Source organism: Ranitomeya variabilis, chromosome 8, assembly GCF_051348905.1.
Source record: "Ranitomeya variabilis isolate aRanVar5 chromosome 8, aRanVar5.hap1, whole genome shotgun sequence".
Taxonomy (NCBI): Eukaryota; Metazoa; Chordata; class Amphibia; order Anura; family Dendrobatidae; genus Ranitomeya; species Ranitomeya variabilis.
In genome coordinates this window covers 109,176,674-109,185,659 of record NC_135239.1, presented here as the reverse complement: position 1 = coordinate 109,185,659, position 8,986 = coordinate 109,176,674, and the positions used below count along the sequence as shown (strand labels likewise).

The following is an 8,986-nucleotide window of genomic DNA, read 5'->3' as shown; positions in this document are numbered from 1 at the left end:
CGATTATGTTGTGTGGGTTGTCTTCATGGTGACCCCGGGCCGCAAGATGGCCACTGATCCTTCAGGGCCCCTCAGCGAAGGTGGCCAGTGAGTACCTGCTAAGAGCAGGAGCTGACACACCTCCTGCCTGCCTGTCAGATGTTGCTCTGATGCCCTGCACTGCATAAGCAATACAAAGTATCAGATCAGCAATCTGTCAGTGGAAGGATGATGTCCCATAGTGGGACAATATAAAATAGTATAAAAAAAGTTATTAAAATAGTAAAAATATTTATTTTGAAATCCCCAAATAAAGAACTTAAAAAATAAAAAAATATTAATCCAATAAAAACATCTGTTTATGTTAAAAAAAAGGACACATATTTGGTTTCGACACTTCCGGAACGACCTGACCTATACAACTAGGTAATGCCTTATGCTTATACTGCATGTGAAATGGCATAAAAAATAACTAAAACCAATTCATCACCTGCCATTGATTTGTTCATTCTGCTTCCCAAAGATCGCAGTAAGACTTGGCTAACATTTATCCTGCACACTATGCTGAGCACTTACACCGGGGTTTCCATGTAATTCTCTGAAATACGTGATTCAGATGCAACCCCTTGCGGAAGATTCCCTACATTGAGGCGGATGGATTTATTGTCGACGCCATAGGACCTGTGATCAGGAGGTGTCTGTCTTTTTGGGCGTGCATAAAAGTGCGGTCAACCACAGTTTTTTGCACTTCTGAAAAGAAGGACAACGCTGAACAGAGGCCAGGCAGAGTCCAGAGTAACTCTGCTGCCTCATTATAATTAATAGATCCCTTGGGGTTTTCATCTGTCATGTCACTTGGAGAATTAGATGGAAACCCCAAAGAAAGTGCTCAGCGTAGAGCACCAAATAAATGTGATCCTAAATGTTATGTAAAATGTTCCCTATAAAACCTTCAACTCAATCCACAAAAAAAGCAAGTCCCCACTCAGGTCCATCATCTGTTAATAGAAATATAGGGGGCTTCCACGTTACTGGTAGTACAAAGGCTCTGGAAAAGCGCTATGGCACCTCACCCCCCAAAAGAAATCCAGAGAATTCTGCACTCCCAAATCAAATTCCCCCTCTCCATTCTAAGCCCCAGTGTGCCTAAACCACATTTAGCGTCCACATGTTTGGCATTTCTGTAGCAATGAGCCCAGCTAATTTACGGATGAATGTTTCCAGAAGCACAAGTTGAGCATAACGTACCGGTGACTACAACATAGTAGACATTACAATGTACGGGCATTACAAAAGCAGATTAGCAATTTTCATTCAGCAACACCCACTGCTGCTTGTTTCTGGAAAACACACCTGGAGTCAAAATCGTCACACCTGTAGATTAATTCCCAAAGACGTATAATTTACAAAATGGGGTCACTTGAGGGGGGATTCTGCTTTTCTACCACTTAGCAGCTATGTATATAGAGTCCGCAAACTATTCTAAGAAAATCTGCGCTCCAGGAGGCAAATAGACCTCCGTCTCTCCAGAGTCTTGCCGTGTGGCTAAATAGCACTATACAGCCATATATAGGGTATTTCCACATTTAGTAGAAATTTCGGCCAAATTTTGATGCCATTTTTGCTCATTTCCCAGTATAAAAATGTAAAATCTGGGGCTAACACTCAATCTTGGTAAAAATGTAATTATTTTTTCTTCACTGCCCAATGGTATAAAGTTCTGTGACACACCTGCGGTGGCAATATGATCACTGCACCCCTAGATTAATTAATTCAGTGGTGTAGCTTGTAAAATTGTAAAATGGGGTAACTTATGGGGGATTCTGCTGGTTTGGCACCTCAGGGTCTCTACCAATGTGACATGGCATCATCAAACCAGTCCGGCAAAATTTGCAATATGGCGCTTCTTCCCTTCTGAACTTTGCACTGTGCTCAGAAGTAGTTTTCGACCACATATGGGGTATCGTGTACTAAGGACAAATTGCACAACAAATTTTGGAGATCCATTTTCTCCTGTTACCCTTGTGAAAATGCAAAATTTGGGGCTGAAAAACATTTTTGTCTAAAAAATGTGATCATGGCTCAATGTTTTAAACTTCTATGAAGCATCTGTGTGTTCAAGGTGCTCACCACCCTAGATTGAGGGTCTAGTTTCCAAAATGGTGTCACTTTTGAGGGTTTCTACTGTTTAGGCACATAAGGGACTCTCCAAACACGACATGGCTTCTGCTAATTATTCCAGCAAATTTTGCATTCAAAAAAATCAAGTGGTGCTCTTTTCCTTCTGAGTGCCAAAAACAGTAGTTTTCCTCCACATATTGGGTATCAGCATATTCAGGAGAAATTGCACAACATATTATATGGTGCAATGTCTCCTGTTACTCTTATGAAAATGCAACATTTGGGGCTAAAATACATTTTTGTGTGAAATTTTTTTATTTTTTTTATTTTGACAGCTCAAAGTTATTATAAACTTCTGTGAAGCACCTGGGGTTTTCAAGGTGCTCACCACACATCTAGATAAGTTCCCTGAGGGGCTTAGTTTCCAAAAATAGTGTCACTTGTGGAGGGGTTTCCACATCAGGGGTCCTCCAAGCACGATATAAGTAGTAAATATGCGTGTGAGCATTCTAATGCAAGGAAAGGGTAGGCATTATCCTTATAGCAGCACTTTTTTTAGACCATACAAACAACATATGACAGGGAATATACATATTATGAACGGAATACCATACTGCTCTACTAGTCTACCATCCACATACAGTAGCAGTCAGTTAGGTCTCCTCCATTCCTCTCTTCTTATCCCCTTTTTGCTCCATCCCTTATCTTTCCTTGCATTAGGTTAACGTTATATGTTGACTTACAATATTGTAGATATTACCGCATATGTGCATGTTGCTTTGTATTTTGACCAATCATTTTGATGTACAGTATATACCGTATTTTTCGGACTACAAGACGCACTTTTTCCCCCCAAAAAAAGGGGGGAAAATGGGGGGTGCGTCTAATAGTCGCAATGCAGGCTTACCGTGGCGGCAGAGGTGCGGTGGCAGAGGTGCGGCAGCAGAGGTGTGGCAGCAGAGGTGCGGAGATGAGGAGGTGCAGTGAGCGGGGTCCCTTTTCCCGGTGAGGTGATGCAGCAGCCCGGTAAGGCAGCAGAGCCGGGTGAATCCTGTTGTTATCGGTGGGCGCGGCCATCTTCCTGAGGCCGTGCGTGCGCAGATAGAGCGCTCTGCTGCCCGGGGCTTCTGGAAAATGGCCGCGGGATGCCGCACGTGCGCAGATGGGGATCGCGGGGGCCATTTTCCTGAAGCAGAGATGCGAACTCGGCTTCAGGAAAATGGCCGCCGCGATCCCCATCTGCGCACGCGCGGCATCCCGCGGCCATTTTTCTGAAGCCCCGGGGCAGCAGAGAGCTCCATCTGCGCATGCGCGGCCTCAGTATGATGGCCACGCCCACCGATATCAGCAGGATTCACCCGGCTCTGCTGCATTACCGGGCTGCTGCATCACCTCACCGGGACTTTGGACTCCGTATACTCCATCCTTTTGCTTCCCAGGATGGGTGCAGCAAGGTTCAGGAAGGATCTCGTGGGCACATGGACTGGAGATGATGGAGGTAGTGGTGTACATTGTGAAGCGAGTATTCCACAGGAGCTCAGATGTCTGAGTCCTTGCCGCTTCCCGGCGCTGCTCAGCACCGCATGGCACGGCCGGCTCTCCGCCTCCAGCAGGGCTCGCAGCAGTACAGAGGCGCTTTTCCCGCAGTGTCCAGTCATGGCGGCTGTGTCTCGGTAGCGGAGCTCCTCACTTATTACCGGCTTCTGAAATAATTGCGCTGAGGAGCGCCGGGAAGCGGCAAGGACTCAGACATCTGAGCTCCTGTGGAATACTCGCTTCACAATGTACACCACTACCTCCATCATCTCCAGTCCATGTGCCCACGAGATCCTTCCATCACCTCACCGGGGAAAGGGACCCCTCTCACGCCATACCTCTCACTGTGCCTCCTCATCCCAGCACCTCTGTCGGTAACCACTGCTGCCACCCTCCCATGGACACCAGGCCGTGGCGTCGCCCACCTAAGCAGGAAGGGACCCTGCTCAGGTGCACGCCGTACCGCATCACCCCACCTCTGCTGCCACCATGCCTCCTGTGACCCTGCTCTGCCACCACCAGCCCTCAGGTAAGATACTGTAAATTCGGACAATAAGACGGACCCCCATCTTATAAAAAATATTTTTTTCTGCAATTTTCACCCCAAATTTGGGGTGCGCCTTATGGTCCGGTGCGTCTTATAGTCCAAAAAATACGGTACTTTATTTTCCCTGTTTTTCTTTTTGGTTTTCATTTATGTATTTGTATATTTCTTTTATTGTAACTGAGGAAGGTCAATTTGACCGTAACGTTTTGTTTACTACATTAATTTGGACTGCATTAAAATATCTTCATCTTCATCAGTTGAGTGCCAAGTTTATTTACTACTTATTGATGGTTTGGGAACCTACTTGGACACTGACTACAGTAGTGCTTACGTTTTTTTCTTAACTCCAAACCCGACATGGCATCCGTTAATTATTCCAGCAAATCTTACATTCAAATGTCAAATGGTTCTCCTTCCCTTCAGAGCCCTGCCATGTGCACAAACAATGGTTTCTACCCACATATGGGGTATCAGTGTGCTCATGAGTAATTACACAACAAATTTTATGGTCCATTTTTTCCTTTTAACCTTTTGAAAGTAAAAACAATTCAGTCTAAATGAACATTTTTGTGAAAAAAGTTAAATGTTTATTTTTTTCCCTCCACAAATTTATTAAATCGCGTGAAGCACCTAAAGGGTTAACAAACTTCTCTAATGTGGTTTTGAGCACCTTGGGGGTGACATTTTTAAAATATTGTCACTTTTTGGTATATTCTGTCATGTATGCCCCTCAAAGTCACTTCAAATGTGATGTGGTCCGTAAAAAAATGGCTTTGTAAATTTTGTTGTAAAAATGAGAAATTGCTGGTCAAAGTTTAACCCTTCTAACTTCCTAACACAAAAATTATGTTTAAAAAATTGTGCAGATGGAAAATAGACAAGCTGGAAATATTATTTATTAACTATTTTATGTGACATGAATCTTTGATTTAAGGGCATAAAAATTAAAACTTTGAAAGTTGCAAAATGTTCAAAATTTTCACCAAATTTCCAATTTTTTCACAAATAAATGTAAGTCATATCAATGAAACTTTACCACTGCCATGAAGTACAATATGTCACGAAAAAACAATCTCAGAATCAGTGGGATCCATTGAAGCATTCCAGAGTGATTACCTCACAAAGTGACAGTGGTAAGACTTGAAAAAATTGGCCTAGTCAGGAAGATGAAAAAAGGTTCAGGGTGAAAGGGTTAAAGTGGAACAATAGTGTGACACTGTTGTTCTCAGAAGCAATTTTGGAGTCAGAGATGCTTCCAGGGGAATTTCCCATTCTGTTCTCCTTCAATTCAGAACTTTTTCCATCCATTTCAACATTTTCACTGCCCCCCAGACCTCCATGTAGGGTGTGCTAGAAAAATGCTTTGATTTCCCATTGACTCCCATTATACTCTTTACTCAAAACGAGCATCCGAGATTTAGAAATTGCTCAGTTTGAGTAATGAGCATCCAAGCATTTTAGTGCTCGCTTATCACTAGAGCTCACCATTGAAAAACCTACCTTTAGAATTAAATGCTTATTATGCTAGTTGAAAATTAGCAGGTCAGCTGTTAAGACAAGGTTTTGCCATACTGTATAACTTCCAATTTACATGGACCTATAACCCATAGATTTTTGGGGGGCAGTACTGTACTTCTGTAAGCCTCTGATTTCATATTTCACGAAGCGCTATGCTGATGATACTCAGTGACAAGTGAATGACATTGGACAATATACAGTGGGGGAAATAAATATTTGATCACTTGCTGATTTTGTAAATTTGCCCACTGACAAAGACATGAGCAGTCTATAATTTTAAGGGTATGTTAATTTTAACATTGAGAAACAGAACATCAACAATAAAATCCAGAAAATCACATTGTATAAATTATATAAATTTATTTGCATTTTGCAGTGAGAAATAAGTATTTGATACCTCTGACAAACAAGACTTAATACTTGGTGGCAAAACCCTTGTTGGCAAGCACAGCAGTCAGACTTTTTTGTAGTTGAAGATGAGTTTTACGGACATGTAAGGAGGAATTTTAATCCACTCCTCTTTGCAGATCATCTCTAAATCGTTAAGATTTTGAGGCTGTCGCTTGGCAACTCGGAGCTTCAACGCCCTCCATAAATTTTCTATGGGATTAAGGTCTGGAGACTGGCTAGGCCACTCCACGACCTTAATGTGCTTCTTTTTGAGCCACTCCTTTGTTGCCTTGGCTGTATGATTTGGGTCATTGTCTTGCTGGAAGACTCAACCCATTTTTTATGTCCTGGCGGAGGGAAGGAGGTTGTCATTCAGGATTTTATAGTACATGGCTCCATCCATTCTCCCATTGATGTGGTGAAGTAGTCCTGTGCCCTTAGCAGGGAAACACCCCCAAAACATAATGTTTCCACCTCCATGCTTGACAGTGGGGATGGTATTCTTTGGGCCATAGGCAGCATTTCTCTTCCTCCAAACACGGCGAGTTGAGTGAATGCCAAAGACATCAATTTTTGTCTCATCTGACCACAGCACCTTCTCCCAATGACTCACAAAATCACCGAGGTGTTCATTAATAAGCTTCAGACAGGCTTGCACATGTGCCTTCTTGAGCAGGGGGACCTTGTGGGCACTACAGGATTTTAAACCTGTTACCTATGGTTTTCTTCGTGACTGTGGTCCCAGCTGTCTTGAGATCATTAACAAGTTCGCCCCATGTAGTTTGAGGCTGGTCTATCACCTTCCTCATAATCAAGGAAACCCCCACGCGGTGAGATTTTGCATGGTGCCCCAGATCGACGTCGATTGACAGTCATTTTGTATTTCTTCCATTTTCTTACTATTGCACCAACAGTTGTCTCATTTTCACCCAGCATCTAACTTATGATTTTGTAGCCCATTCCAGCTTTGTGTGGTCTATGATTTTGTCCCTGACATCCTTATAAAGCTTTTTGGTCTTGCCCATGTTGTAGAAGTTTGAGTCTGAATGATTAATTGAATCTGTGGACAGGAGTCTTTTATAGAGGTGACTATGTAAGACTGCTGTCTGCGTTTATTAGGAGCGTCTAACTGGTCTGTAGTAGCCAGAACTCTTAATGGTTCGTAGGGGATCAAATACTTATTTCTCACTGTGAAATGCAAATAAATGTATTTAATGTGATTTTCTGGATTTTATTTTTGATATTCTATCTCTCAATGTTAAAATTAACCCACCCTTAAAATTATAAACTGTTCATGTCTTTGTCAGTGGACAAACTTACAAAATCAGCAAGGGGTCAAATACTTATTTCCCCCACTGTACTTGGAGGAGAGAGGAATGATTAATGATTGCTGCAATTAGGACACTTTTTTAAGTTTTTTTTATTTAAAGTTTAACAAAAGAAATTTGTTTTCATGTTGCTTAGAAATCAACACCCACATTTGTTCCACAGTGATATTAAAAAAAAATCCTGTTTGTCTTGATTGCTTGTGAACATCATACATTGCACTCATAGTTTTACTCATTTTAAATAATCTGCCTATAATAAAATTAATTAAATTAAGCCTCCTGTTTAAGGCAACTTTTCCCAAAAATCAGGGGCATAAAAAGAAGGCATTTTGTAATGGTACAGTGTCATTTTCTGGAACTTCTTTTTTGGATTGAGAGATGCAAACTGGCAACAACGGAAAGCATCCAAATATCAAGGTGGTCAACAACAGATTGTTATGGGTTCATCATCAGCAGGAGCCATTCCACCTCGCTCTGTATCTACAGGGGTCTAACCATATGGGATATTTACAGAATAATCTTATAGAGCTTCTACAAAGTGTATGGTCACTTGTGAGCATCCTCCTACATATAGAGACCATCTAAGTAAAAGTGAATTAACTTTCCAATTACATTGCCTTTTTGATACTGTACTAATCCCAAGTAGCAGGCTGTATTAGTAGGACTCATGCACATGTCTATATTACAGCTCCATACAATCCATAAAGTGTAACTGCATCTTCAGGAATAAGACCGTTTGTGCTCTTTAGGCCTTCAGTGGTTTTGGACTCTCTTTCTAGCATATTCCCAGCAGCTGTAATTTGATCCCTCTCTTAAGAAAAATTTGTTGACTGAGTGGAGAGATTTTTAAAAGACTTATCATCAATGGGGAAAAAAAAGAAGTGGATAATAAGTCAGGTGTTTTTCTCTCTAATAAGATATGACACATTTTCTAATCTCTGCTTGAACTGTTATTTCATAAAAAATGAAATTAAAATTGTGATTATTATTAAGTTGTATGGAGACATAATATAGCACTTGTAGACATCTATGAGTTCCTATATTTATCCAGTAGAAATAGATTTTGATCAGGTGGTGGATTATAGATACATTTTTCTCTAGAAACATTGCTCCCATTAAGAGAATACAATGTAATTTAATACTGTATACAGTACCATATAGCAACACACTGAAGAACTACAATTTTGTAGTGTGCCATTGTAAAGCCTATGGCTGTGTCACTAGCATCAGGTCTTATACAGACCTGCATTTACATTTTTCTTGTTAACAGGTACACTGCTAACAGCTTCGGCTATTATAATGCACAACTCACAGCACTGCATTCCGGGAAAGGTTAGCTTTTTTAGCTGTGTGAAGTTGGCACCCCATGTTCTCAAAAGATGAATCAAAGTACACCATTCGTTTGTGCTGCGTTTGTGCTGGTTTGTGCCGCAAAAATGAACGTTTGCGCCGCTTTGGTTCCAGAGATATTGCGCGTTATATTTTTATGAAGCTCCGCCCACTTTCCACCCCATGTTCTTAAATTTTAAAAATGAATACACCATTTGTTTGTGCTGCGTTTGTGCTG

At 41.5% G+C, this 8,986-nt stretch overlaps 1 protein-coding gene across 1 annotated transcript in view; it reads right to left on the bottom strand.

Moving 5' to 3' along the window:
• Positions 1-7,501: 7,501 nt before the first annotated feature.
• Positions 7,502-8,986, bottom strand: part of FAM78B (family with sequence similarity 78 member B) — a 288,370-nt gene continuing 286,885 nt past the window's right edge. Inside the window, exon 3 of the mRNA XM_077278543.1 lies at positions 7,502-8,756. The gene's annotated coding sequence lies outside the window, so the exon portion shown is untranslated. The remainder of the gene's footprint in view (positions 8,757-8,986) is intronic.